The sequence below is a fragment of the Pseudopipra pipra genome, chromosome 3 (genome assembly GCF_036250125.1).
Source record: "Pseudopipra pipra isolate bDixPip1 chromosome 3, bDixPip1.hap1, whole genome shotgun sequence".
Lineage (NCBI taxonomy): Eukaryota > Metazoa > Chordata > Aves > Passeriformes > Pipridae > Pseudopipra > Pseudopipra pipra.
The window spans coordinates 56913845-56928167 of NC_087551.1; positions in this window are offsets into that span (position 1 = coordinate 56913845).

The window sequence follows — 14323 nt, forward strand, 5'->3', positions numbered from 1 at the left end:
TGAATCTTTGCTTACTGCCAACATGATTCACACCTTGGCTCAGTATGTCTGTCTCTGCACTGCCTGGCCCAGCCTTTTTGAGAGCTAACTCTTGGAGTATACCGAGCACGAGTTGCAATAGCCTGTTTGGATATGGCCTTACGAGTAGCTATTATGGCTACACTTTTCAAATGTGGATGCCTTATGTTAGATAACAAGACCTACAGGATTTATTTCAGGTCTTTAATCACCTGAAAGTAGATCATTCAAGTCTTAGTTACCTTAAGCTCCTTTTATAAGCAGTGGAGAAGAAAAGGAATCTTTCGAGGACAAGATATTTCACAGTAATATTGGCATCCAAGACAGAAGGAATTACTTTCCCTCTGAAGATGCCATGTCTCTTCAGACAACTAGCTTAAATTTAATATGTCTGTGATTAGGTGTTTAAATTAGGCAACATGAATCCCATCAAATGTTCATATTCAAGACACTAAGTGAATGGCCATCTCTGAAAACCACGCCAGTTATGTGCCTGTGAAAATGTTAACCTATAACAAATCCTTGTCCTAAGATAAAAAGTTATACTCATCCAATATACTTTTTTTAGTTTCCATTGACTTAAGTCTGTAGAAATATAGTTTCCATTACAAGTACAAGTTTTGCTTGTTGTTAGGGTGACTTTTAAAATTAATGCAATTTATATACTTGTTGATGTTTTGGGGTTTTTTTCATTCTTGATTTTGTTTGATTCTGCTGCCATTTTAGTAATTACCTGCATGAAACCAACTTTTTTTTCTTTAAATAGGCCCTTCTTTTTCTTCAAATAGCCTTCAGTTGTTGAAGTTTTCTTATACATTCAAATATTCAATTCAACAATAATGGCTTTGCAACTTTAAGTTGGTTCCATTTTACACAATCATTATGGTCACATCTTTAATTATGTAATTGTTGCTTTATACCTTCCAACTTCAGCGAGCAGGGAGACAAGGATCCTGCAGATAAAAACTTCCTACATAGTTATGATTTATTCTTACGGCATCATTCCTCTTGAATAATTACACAGCCTTCTGGGAAAATCACTCCCACTCTATTCCGCCTTCCTCATTTTTGTCCTTGTCATTCTAAAACTGGAGTCACATACTTGTAATTCCTATTACTGTGTGAGTTTCTACCCACATACCTGTTGCTTCTCTTCTTTAATACCATGTACCAACTGCATTTTATCCCTGCAGTTTCCTCCTCATTCTCAGTGTGTACACGTAACACTGAAAGCACAGGAGAGTGACCCTCCCAGCTGTTTGTTTCAGGATTTGGCTTCATGTGTTTGCAAGATGGGAGGAACAAATTGTAGGGAAAATGCTGGCTGATTCGAGGCTGCACAGAGTATTTAGAGTCAAACTATGGGGATGGTTTATGTGTAAACTCTTGGTCTATAGAGGCTGGAGACTCTCAGTAGAGGTGGAAAATCTATACAATTTAACCAAGCACCTGTTCATTGCATCAGACTGGAAGACTAAACCACCATCACAGGTTTCTGTGTGCTAACCTACTTTCTCTCATTCTTCTTCAAAATTAATTCCTAGCCTTCTCTTGCTCTTTTCTTGCACTGGTACCCAATATAAAACTGCCTCTGCATAGTAGCAGTGTCCTTGTGAAAAGCCTTTGGGATGGCAGTCTGCACAACAGCTCTGCTGCACTTCCCTGAGGTAACTCTGCACTCAAAACACAGAAACCCATGACACTTCTGTGGTCATTTGGAGGCAGTAAGTAGCAGTGAGACGTGTCTTCCCAGTGTTCACCGCTATCATTACCCGTCATTATCCTACTGATACTGCCAGTCTCATCAGTCCTGGTGTGTTCTGTGGTTGCCTCCTTCAGTCTTGCTTTTATTTCACATAGTTGTTCCCATACCACCAGGCACAGATTTGGGGGTGAGGAAAGGTGATGATGGTAGCTATTTCTTCCTTACTAAACCCAGCCATTGCTGCACTGCTTCCAAATCAGCAACTTATTTGAAAAAGTTGCAAGGAAAGAACAAAAATATTTTCCCTTTCTGTATATCTAACCTTTTGTTGCCTCGAAAATCTGACAGCTCCCCTGCTGAACATGTAAAATACAACATCTTTCAATAATCAAGAGTTTTTACATATGTGAGAAAATTTTCTTGATGACTGCTAAAATCACATTCATGACATTAACATGACCTCTCACCTCATTTCTGATCCCTGAGGCAGACTACAGAACTGATAAATCCAGTTGATGAGAGATTAGTAAGAAAGAGATGATCTGTTTCAGTTTAACTTTTCCCACAAAACTGAACAGAAGTAGACATAGGCATGGAATATACAGTCCAGATGACAGAACTGCAGCAATATTGCAAATGACCCAGAACAGGGACATATGGTAAAATACAGTGAAACTTTCATTCTAAGCTTCACTATTAATGCCATCTTTAAATTCACTTTGTCAATCACATTGCAATCAACTGCATATGTAGTTTCATGCTCAGATTCACACCGCCTCTCTCTTTGCAATGAACATCATTGCACTCATCAGTATTGAATTTAGACTTTTCTTCTTACTTGATCAGGAAACAGCAGCAGGACTTGTTCTTCATCTGGGCCCACACACTACCCCTGTGTTGCCATTCATGCCAACATCCACCCATGACCTTTGCTGAGACAAGGGGGAAGCACCAGGGACAGAGATAACCCTTCCCTCCAGGCAGCCTGCCCAGCAACACAGCACACACCAGCTGGATGAGAGTCAGGAGGACAGGAAGGGCAGACACAGAGAAAGGGTGTTTGTGCACTGGTGGTCTCCCCTACCCCTGAAGTTTTTGCACTAACATCATTACTGCTGTGCAATGCTGTTTTTTCTGCTTGGAAAATACTTATCACACCCCTGTCAAAGATGCAGGAGGAGACGATGATCGTGGCTGTGGGAGGATAGTGCTGGGCCAGTGCTCAAATCCCAGGGAAACCCAGAAATGTCAACATGCAAAGCCCCCACTGGCTCAGAGCTTCACATGGCTGACAGCTCAGGCCACCCTGCAGCCTGGCCGCTTATCACACTTGACCCCACGCAGCAGGTCAAGTGGTAATTGCTTGTGGGCTGCAGATGGCTGCACAAACCATAGGTCAGCTCCATCTCCACAGGCATAGTGAGGGGCAGTGGAGGGTCTTACATTTTGGTCCTGACTTTGAGAGAGGAGTGGCAAAGATGCCAGGACATCCATCATTTGTGAGCAAAGTAGCTTCCACATTCCTTCTGATATTTAGAGATAATCTGAAAGAAAGGGCATACAAAAAGCCAAAAGAGGTGATAGTTCAGAAATAAGGCCAGAATAATGTACTTTACTATATCTACATCACATATATATGAACAAGAGTCTAAAGGGAATGCTCTTTGCTCTTTGCTCCTACTCAAGGGAGCCATATGATGTAAGCTTGCCCAGACAGAGCGGCTGAATTCCTGTATCCAGGCTAGGGAAGTTCTGGATTTACCCTGAGGATGCCACAAAGGGATGCATGTACACCCATTCGTGTTGCCTCATGAGGCATGTGCTCCTATAGGAATAGGATGTCACCATAAAGAGGGAACAACCGTGTCATCCTCCTTCCCTGTCACAACTACTTGCAGCCCTGTCTTGAAAATTGGAAAAAGCTTTACATTTCACTGTATTTGGATACTAGTTTTTTTTTTCTTTATGCATCTCTGATTTGAGATTGCTTTCCCTGTTTATCCCATTGAAAGTATTTTTATGCCTAAAAGAAAAAAAAGGTAGAGGCTTTAGTGCAAGTCTGTCTCTGACAAAGTTAGTAGGCTTGAGCTATGAGGTGCAGATAAAATACTTGCAATACAGATTGAGAGAAAAGTAGCCTTAGAAAAATACTCTATGCTTAGCACAAAAAAAGGATTCTAAGGTTGTACTAAGATGTTGCACCTTGTGGCCATGAGCCACAGAAGAGATGAAGAAAATATGTTCATGGATCAAGAAAGTAAGTTCTATACTACTAGAATAGTAGAATAATTTTTTTCTTTCTTCTTTTCTTTTTTTTTTTTTTTTTTTTTTTTTTTGCAAGGGGGGAGAAAAAAGAAAAAAGGGGGAAAAAAGGGATGTTCAGCGTTAAGGAATGACTTATGACCTCACTTTGGGCAGAGGGCCACCTGCTCTGGGCTGTGATGCAACAGCAATACACTGCAGAAATACAGACAGTTAGAGTTAGGGCAGAGGTTTTCACTAGGTATAAATCGTAAGAGGAGAATCCATCCAGAAACTGGTAACAGAAAGAAACCTTCCAATTATGAGTTTATTCCATAATTGGGGTGGGGTTTTTTTTGTATCTTGCCCTGATAATTCTGGTACTACCACAGCAGAAAATTAAGTTCCAATTATCTGCAGGTGTAAATCAGAGGAGCTTCTTTGGAGCCAGCTGAGCTCCACACATTGACTCCAGCAAGAATCCCATCCAAAGGGACTGAATTACTGGACCATTAGCCAGTCCTCTCTTCCTGTAAAGCAAACATTTTACCCAGGAAATACTTCAAGGGCCCTGATAGAGACAGAATGGATTTACTCAATTAGAATTTAGCCAACACATTGCATTTATTGAAGTTACTTTTAGAAAAAGTGCTAAAAAAGCAATTTTTATTGATCACAAGGAGCCACACCCTCCATGTTGCAGCTCTTCCAAACACCAAGCGCTGCAGTGCTCCAGCTCACATTCTCTCCTCAAAAAGGATGAAAGGCAGACTACCATCTCACCTATGAAGACAGGCTGAGACAGCTGGGGTTGTTCAGCCTGAAGAAGAGAAGACTCCCAGGGGACCTTGTACCAGCCTTCCAGTACATAAAGGGGGCTTATAATAAAGATGGAGAGAGACTTTTCATAAGGATGTGTACTCTTAGTACAAGGGGCAACAGTTTTGTACTGACAGAGAGTACGTTTAGACAAGATATGAAGAAGAAATTCTTTACTGTGAGGACGGTGAGGCACTGAACAGGTTGCCCAGGGAAGCTATGGATGCCCCATCCCTGAAAGTGTTCAAGGCCAGGCTGGATGGAGCTCTGAGCAACCTGGTCAAGTGGAAGGCGTCCCTGCTCATGGCAGGGAGGTCAGAACCAGATGATCTTTAAGGTCCCTTCCAACACAAGCCATTGTATGATTCTATGATTTCTTTAACCACTTCACTGACTTCCTGCAGCTCTTCGCTCTTTCTCACACTTCTCCCACCTAATGGCTGGTCTAAACCTGTTCTGCTTGCTGCAATTTGCTGGATAGTCGTTGTTAAAAATAGAACAAAATATGATTAAATTCGGATTTCATTTCACATGACATCTAGGTCAGGGCTGACAATACTGTTTGAGCTGCCGCAACAACTCTCTGTTTCTACATCGAGAGATGTTCTGCTCCTCTCACAAGCTTATGGCTCCACAGACCCTTCTCTGTGCCAGCTTTGGCACTTGTCAGGCTCTCTGATGGACTAATCTAACTCACTAGCCCAACAGAAAAGTAATGCAACTAAGGAAAGAAGGATTATTTTCCAGTATTTTAAGAATGCTGGGAAAAAAAGTGGGAATAGTTCTTCAGGCAGCAGCAAGCTGCGAGGTCAGCTCAGGTGTACCGAAATCCTGCTCTCTTACTACATAAACACAGCATGTTGTAAACAAAGTGTGATTCTCCTATAGCCAGAGACAGAGATAGAATATAGGACTATATGGATGACTGTTGTAAGCAGCAGAGTATTTGTTATTTCTTAAACTCTAGCTACCATAAAAGAGGTTCTTCCACTTCTGCTGGGTATCACAGTCTCCTCTCCTGTTTGGGTGTTGGCACCTCCTGACCCAGTTGTGGGCTGATTTACAGTTTAACCTGGAAAACAACCAATCTTGAAAAAGAAAACAATTTTTTTTTTTTTTTTTTGCTACTGTGGTTCTCAAAAATGGCTTATTATGGTGTTGTGGTGCTACCGCTTCACTCACTGCAGAAGCTGAGAGGAGCAGAGGGCTTTTGAATGTCCATAGGTCCTCACACATCAGTAACACTCAGGCCATGAAAAGCCCTTCTGGCAGAACAGTCTTATTTCACATCACTTCTAGTTTGCAAAGCTGGGCAGTTTTCTAGGCAAAAAAAGCTACCTCAAATGCCAGGCTGTGGCAGTATCTGACTTTGCAGCCCAGAGGGAAAAGATACACTGTTTAACACCGTGAATCCCTTAAAGAAAAGGTTATGGTCTAGACACCAGGGGACTGAAGAGATTCTAAGGTCCCATCCCCACGTGCCAGCTCAGTGAGATCTGCTGTGGACACAGAGCTGGGAACCTTACCAAAATAAGAGGGCTGGGAGAGCTGGCTTGTGTGACTTGGGCACATGGACCACAATAGACCTCACCCAGACAGGGAATATTTCAAGGTCCCTCCTAGCTTCATTCCATGATTTGTCAGTTATCAGCAACATTACAGTTGGGCACTGTGGTAATCCCTTTTCAATCCATCCCTTGGAGAGCATTACTAAAGACAATAACAACAAATAAAACAAAGCTTTTTAAAATCAGCATTTGCTGAGATTCACTGGGTTTCTGGAATTTCTGTTTTCTCATTTTAGGTGGTCCTGGTGCCCTATGGCTAACACTGGAAGGCTTCAGCCTACAAACTGCCGGCTAGTTCAGTTTCTAAAAAAAAAAGAGTTACAAGCTGAACACCTCCAGTGTCACAGCCAATCATACACAGAAAAAAACCCTAGAGTCCCAGGAGGAGAGTCAAGTTGTGCTACCCATCATGCTACTCAGCTATCTTTTCCTGGGTGTTTTCACCAGTTTCCACAGAATTAAAAATAAAATGCCAGCTCTAGCAGTAACATGACTTACAGCTTCTTGGCCCGTCCACCCGTTCAAGGCATCACTCCCACCCAGACACCTCACCAGCATGGTGCTGTGCAGATGCACTTGAACTGGGTCACTCAAGCAATTCAGGTTAAAAATACACCACCACCATCACCAGGAAGAGCTAATATTAACTCAGATCATTGCAGTAATTCCACTGTTTTTTTTTTTTTGTGACAGTATCTCAGGAAACTACAACCTGAATTCTGGTCATCATAACTCAGCCATCCTTTGCTCATAAAGGAATCCACACATTTGGATGTTAACTCTGGAGTATAATGCTGTTCTTAATGGTAGCCTTTCCTTGACTATTTTAAGAGACATCTCCTGGACTGAAAACAGAATTTGAAAAGTTGTACTTTAAATCTCAGTATGTTGGTGAATGAACATATACCACACTAACATTTTTATTATATATTAATGTTCTATTATAGCTGTGAAACATACAGACCTGAAGAGCTGTAGTAAGGCACTTTAATGGTATAAGCTCTGTAACACCACAGCTGCACGTCTGCTCTTCCTGGTGCCCTTCTCCCACAGGGAGGAGCTGGGTCCCTGCTGCACCCTGAAGAATCCCATTGGCACTGGTAGATAGCATGGGGAAACATAGAATGCAGACACCAGGTGGTGCACCTGGAACTCCTGCAATTATTGCATTATAATCCCTGCTCTTGGGACCCTGTGTCTCAGAGAAATGAATGATCTTTCTGCCTCATATTCTTGTTTGTAAAATTTGAGTGGTGAATGTGGTTGTTAGTTACTGAGCACAGCATTTACTGCTCAGTAAGATTGCTTTCATCTAATTTAAAATGCCATTAAAGATTACAATCATGTAATATTTTATATTGATATAGATCCCTAGAGGTCACCTCCCTGCTTCCTAAAAGAAGCAGGACCAATTTTGAAGGTACATCAGGGTGCTTAGGTCCTGTCAGTTTTGAATATTTCCAAGGATGGAGACAGCATGTTTCTGGGTACTTGTTCCCATGTTTGATTTTCTTCAGAGTAAAATTTTTTTCCTTCTATCTAATCTTCCTTGGTGTAGCTCATGTCCTTGGCCTCTCTGCTTGCCACTATGTATCACCATCTTCTTTATAGCCTCCCATCATTACTTTAAGATTCCCTCTGAGCCTTCTCCAGGCTCAACAAAACCAGCTCTTCTGTTGAGAAGACATGGGACATCCTGATTTCATAACAAGAGAACCCACGTATGTGTTTAACTGCAGCAGTGACTTCCCTGCCTGCTTGAACTGCTCCTATCCAAGCAAAGCAGCCACCACTCCCCCTTCATACACCAGTCTTCCTAGTACCTCACCATGAACTCCATCACCGGTCAAACCCTCACCAATTTTGCCAGCGTACCAGCTCGTGTGATGATTTTCTAAGCCAGCCTGGCGAAAATACATAAGACAGCTTTAGATTTAGTTATGAAAATGCTCAAGCAAACCAGATCATTTTGACCTGGCTTTGCTCAGGGGATGACTGTGTAGGCAGCTGTGCCAGATGAGCAGAGAAACAACTGTTGGCAAACAGGTGGGATGATCCAGGTCTGTTGGGAATGCAAAAGCCTCACCCCTTTGCAGCTGCAGCTCCAATAGGATGTGTGACACAGCGACAGCTACTTGAGACCTACCTCCCATAAGCTCAGGTTCCTGTACTTGATAGTTTTTCACCTGAGGTTTTGGCAAAACTTTCCGAGTCCTCAGCAGAGCAGTAATTGTTAACAATAACATTTACACAGGTGTATGAACTTTCAACATGTACTGTTCCTGCTTGTCAGGCAAAATGTTACAAGGATTAAGAACAAAAACGCAGCACCAGAAGAACCTGGTTAAAGCACACCCATGTGTGTTACATTCAACCAGAGAAAGCAAAATAAACAAAAGTCTTTTCTAATCCTTAAAGGTCAAGAAGCTTAAGTCAATCTTATAAAGACATTTTATCTTGTCACACCAGCCTCCTATTGAGAAGCCGAATAGAATAGAATAGAATAGAATAGAATAGAATAGAATAGAATAGAATAGAATAGAATAGAATAGCATAGCATAGCATAGCATAGAATAGAATAGAATAGAATATTTCAGTTGGAAGTGACCTACAATGATCATCTAGTTGAACTGCCTGACCACTTTGGCACTGTCCAAATGCCTCTTAAGCACTGACAGGCTTGGAGCATCAACTGTCTCTCTAGGAAGCCTGTGTCAGTGTTTGACTACCCTCTTGGTAAAATAATGCTTCCTAATATCCAGTCTCAATCTCCTCTGGTGCAGCTTTGAACGATTCCCATGTGTCCTATCACTGGATTCCAGGGAGAAGAGATCAGCAGCTCCCTTTCTACATCCCCTCCTCAGGAAGCTACAGATAGCAACAATTCAGACTCCTTTTCTCCAAACTAGAGAAGCCCAAAGTCCTCCTCCACTCCTCACAGCACAAGCCTTCAGCCCTTCCATCAGCTTTGTTGCTCTCCTCTGGATGAATTCAAGGACCTTCACATCCTCCTTAAATTGTGGGCCCCAGATCTGCTCATAGTGCTCAAAATGAGGCCACACCAACACTGAACACAGAGGGATAATCACTTCTTTTGACCAGCTGTGTTTGATGCACTCCAAGATGCAGTTTGCCCTCCTGGCAGCAAGGGCACACCCTGTTGACTTACACTGAGCCAGCTGCCAACCAACACCCCTAGATCCCTTTCCACAGGGCTGCTCTCCAGACTACCTTCTCCCAATTTATACTTGTGCTTGATGTTACTCTATCCAAGGTACAGGATCTGCCATTTGCACTTGTTAAACTTCACCCCTTTAATCATTGCCCAGTACTCAAATCTGTCTAGAGCCCTCTACAAAACCTCTCATAGTCATGAGCAGTTTAGTATTATCAGCAAACTTGCTAGTGGGGCATTCAACTCCTGCATCCAGATCAAGTACATTGAACAGAAATGTACCCTACAGGGCATCTCCCAGGGGAATTCCAACCAGCAAAGTCGGAACAATAAATGTGTTATAATCCTTTTGAAGTCTGTTGGATATGTATATTTGTTTTGAAAACTTCTACTGAAACGACTTTAGCTAAGAGTCATAGTTACAGCTGACGATCAACTACGTAACTGGTAAGACTTGTGAAGCATCAACCATTTGGTTCCAAAAGCCAGGGGCAAGCTTAAGACAACATGATGAAGTTCACATGGTTTGTGCTCTAGCACTATCAATTCCAGGACTGAAGCCTGTCTGAAATATCTTCCACTATGCCCATGCAGTGTGCACCTATAGCAGTCAGAGGGAGCAACTGTGCTATGGAGGAAAGTCAGACTTATTTTGGGGTCCTCACCACCACACTACAGGTTTCCAAAAGTGTAATACTGACATTTCTGGGTCTTGTTCATGCCTGTACATTTTCAATTTGATATGGTTAAACTAGTGCAAGCTTTCACATGCATGTTTACCATGCCTTGACCTCCATCAAAACAATCAGAGGAAAATTATAGAGTTCACAGTCACACAGTATTTTTTCTGAAGATTATACACACCCACTTTAAAATTTGGCCTACTCTCTCTGACTTGGCTCACAGAACTGCATTTCCACTAGTCAGCAGCTGAGCACGGCAGAAAGAGAGGATTCAATAATAAGCTGGCCTGGAAAGTCCAGCTGCTTTAGGTGTAGGTGTGTGTTTGCACAGACATGGCAGCTGAGTGGTAAAGGGACACGAAGGCAGCTGTGCTCTCAAACCGGTAGCAGAGCAGGGCTGGGCCCTCCAGTGCTCCTCTTCTGCCAGCACATTTTCATCAGAGGTCAGACATGAAGCACACCAAAATCCACACAAATAACAAACCTCCAGTAAGGTCATGACAACACTGCCATCCCCACAAGGAAAGTGCCAGCGTGCAGACACAATCCTCAGCAAAAGCTGACTGCAATACGCAAACTCCCCTCTCATGGTGTTCTTGCATTGGGCTGTGCCCAGTGCTATGGGTAGAAACTCACATCAGCTATAGTGACCATGACAAGACAGAGACCAGTGGAAGAAGCTTTTTTGTACTTGACTTCTGTTGAGTCAGAACATTCCTCCCTCCAGCCCTCTTCTGCTGTACACTCTCCAGAGAGGAAGTGAAATGTTAATTCTCCCATCACCTCTTTCATGCTTTCAGCCTTTAGCCAAATGTCCTCACCTTACTGTATGAATCAATTTTCTGATTCTTTTCTTCCTTTGAAAGGGATTTAGAGTATAAACCCTCATTAATATTATAATTCTTATTAAGAATTCCTTGCTAATGAGGGATCTGCAAAACACATGACTAATTTGTACAGCGCTTGTTCTCAGCAATACCTGTACTCTGAAGTTCTGACATCCATCAGCTATCCAAAGCACTAGCACATATCTTTTTCTGGTATAAACAGGCACAACCCCATTTCCACAGACTTCAGGAGACAGAGGACAACTACATTGCCAAAATCCCAGCTTGGCTTCCTGATTCTACTGCAACTGACTCGTTTCTCATTTTTTCCAGCTACAAATACGCAGCTCCTGAGACCTACTTCTGTTAGGATCTTCCCACAAAAGCAGAAAGATGGGTGGGTGATCCTGCTCCACCTGCTGCACAGCTGCTCCACTTCCACGAGCACAACACTTCACATTCAGCAGTCACACCGCGGCAGTGACAGTGTGCTCCCACTGATCTTGTTCCAGGGCACAACTTAAGGAAGCAAGGACCCTCACCAAATGTCTTGTGTGCTGCAGGGAACTTGAGCAAGCTCATGATGCTTTATGTTCCCCTGGGTAACAGGTCTTATGACATTGACACATACCAACGGGGGCAGTTAAGTCCTGCTCCTCTTTTGCCTTCCTTTTCCATGCAAGCCTTTTAGATAAATAGTTCTCAGAAGCACATCACAAGCATACCACAGATGAGGCAGAATGCAGAGGCAAAATAATTCAGTTCAGTCATACCCATGCTGGCTCTCTTCAAGGCTTCAGACTCTCCACATGGCATCTTGTACCTGCAAGCACTAAGGTGTAGAGCCAGTTCACTGGGTCTGGAGGGAGCCAGGTCCATCATCTCGCTGGCTGTGAGCATCCCTTCAGCTCTAGCATGAGTGGGAGGGCAGAGGTAAAGAAGTGGAACAGGGACTCTTCCAGCCAGAGCCAGAGGAATTTAAATTCAACAAGGTACAAGCATTGTCAATTTTTAAGTGAGGACTGCTTACAAAATCATCAGGAAGAACTGCCATAAAACTTTTCGTCCCTTACTCTGCAGTTGACTTCTACTCAAACCAATGTGGCTGCCGTGCTGCCTGTAGCAGTGAATTACACTTTATGTGGTATTTTCCCCCTGATTATTAGGTTCCTATGTTCCACCCTGCCGTACACCAAGGTCTGCAGCTGCTCCCCTTCTGCCATCAACACGGCAGCCCATCTAGTGTTGACTGCACCAAATGGAAAGGCTGCCCAATGGCAAGGAAAGACTCCCACACAGTTCAATATATTCTTTGGCAGAAGACTGAAATTTAAAAGTATACTAAATTCAATTACTATTTGTGTAACTGGAATATCCTGGTTACAGAGCTTGTAATCACAGCAATCACTTAAACAAAGCTTTAAAGAAAATATTCCCTAGTTTTTAAAGTATTGATTCTAGTTTCTGATTCAGTTTCTCAATCTTTCTCGTTTCTGACCTGAGGTGCTGTCTGCCTACAGGTCTTATAAAAGACACGGAAAAGGAAAAGCCTGGCTCAGTATCCTCAACCAGTGTTTGTGTCTTGTACCAATTGAATGATGCTTCCTAAACACACAAAAACGGAAGGATCAGTTTGTCACGTGGGGATTGGGAAGTCTGCAAACATTATACAAATAATCAGCTAGCAGGGATGCTTCTTAGAACAAGTCACAGGCAATTAAACTGAGCCTACATTAATCACATTCCAAACATAAAGTATTACTTCAGTTGGAGCCAGACTCATTTAAAAGCTCAGATCCTGAAAAAAACACAAAATAAGGGAAAAAAGGCTGAAGTATTTGGCAATTGGCAATATGTATTTTTATTTAAGTCCCCTTGATTTTTATGGCTGGATTACGTTCTATTCCACAGACCCCATTCCACAGTTACCATTCTTGTATTAATAAAAGTCATGCAGGCATCGCATTGATTTGTTATTCTCCAACCCTATCTTGATAACCAGGGAGAATTTGATTTTGAAAAGATCCTGCCAGAGCTTTTTATTTTTTTCAACTGCTTGTTAAATGAGTATGTAACCAGGAAAATGGGACACAGAAGCCGTAAGATGGATGGGATCTGCATGTGTGTTTTTCTCACAAGAAAACAAGTGCAGCACATGTTTAACAAAAGGGAGTACCTCCACTGCTACATTATAAAATGGAGCCAAATGCAAACTCTCGAATATACAGCACCTCAAGCAGGTACATTACAAAATGGAAAGTAGTTTCTTCAAAGGAGGAAGGAGCAAATTTCTTCTTGAAGCATGACTTGAGAGTTCCTCCTGGATGCTACCACAGTTGGTTAGGCTCTGCAAGCTTGGCTCACATGAGCTTTGGATCAGGTGGTCTGTGGGTTAAGGAGCTATACCAGCTGCTTTAGCTTCTCTTCACATCCCATTGATGGTGGTTGGACATCACTGAATGAAAAGCAAATGTGCAGGAAACTCAGTGACTAATGCATGTATTTAAGGCCAAAAAATACTAATGTAGCAAGTCAATAACAAAATACTGCAGCAGCAGATGTTTCGGAAAGCCGGTTTTGTTTTATAAAGGCCAGGTTTTACTAGCATCACAATGAACAGAAATTGCTTCACAGAATACTGTAGGAATAGAAATTAAATACAAATATATTTGTGTGAAACCTGGACATGTATTTTTAGGTGCAAACACCCACACGCATATGCAGTCTGAATAGTTCATTCCCCTCCTCTGACACAATCAGGGATGCCTCCAGCAGAATATGAGCCCAGGCATGCTCCTAACCCAATCCGCCTGTGCCACCCCTATTTTACCTACATACCATATCATGTAACAGCTTGAAAAGCTTTCTTTTCTGAGACATTTTCCTTTCTCTACATTCTCACAATGCTATTCAGTTTCTTTTAGCAACACAGTAAGTACCACAGAAGATCAAACCTCAAGTTCTGTAGTTTAGTACTCAGTACCAAGGACTGCAGTAATTAAGCTAGGGGAACAGTCCCCCTGAAATATAGTTATCATTTAGTTTTCCCACATAGGCTTAAGCGTTAAACCATTACCCATTATTGTTTCAGTAAAATATCGATATGGAATCACCGCATTCACTAGCAATTAGCTGATGGCAGCTTATTTATATTTTCACCTCATGAGCAAATATTCATATTTTAAAAAGCAGCTATCCAGAGTGCTTTTCACAATTAACATACAGGTTGTCAGTGCCAGGTTATTCAAATCAGCCATGGCACCTGCTTCCAAAATTAAACGTGCACA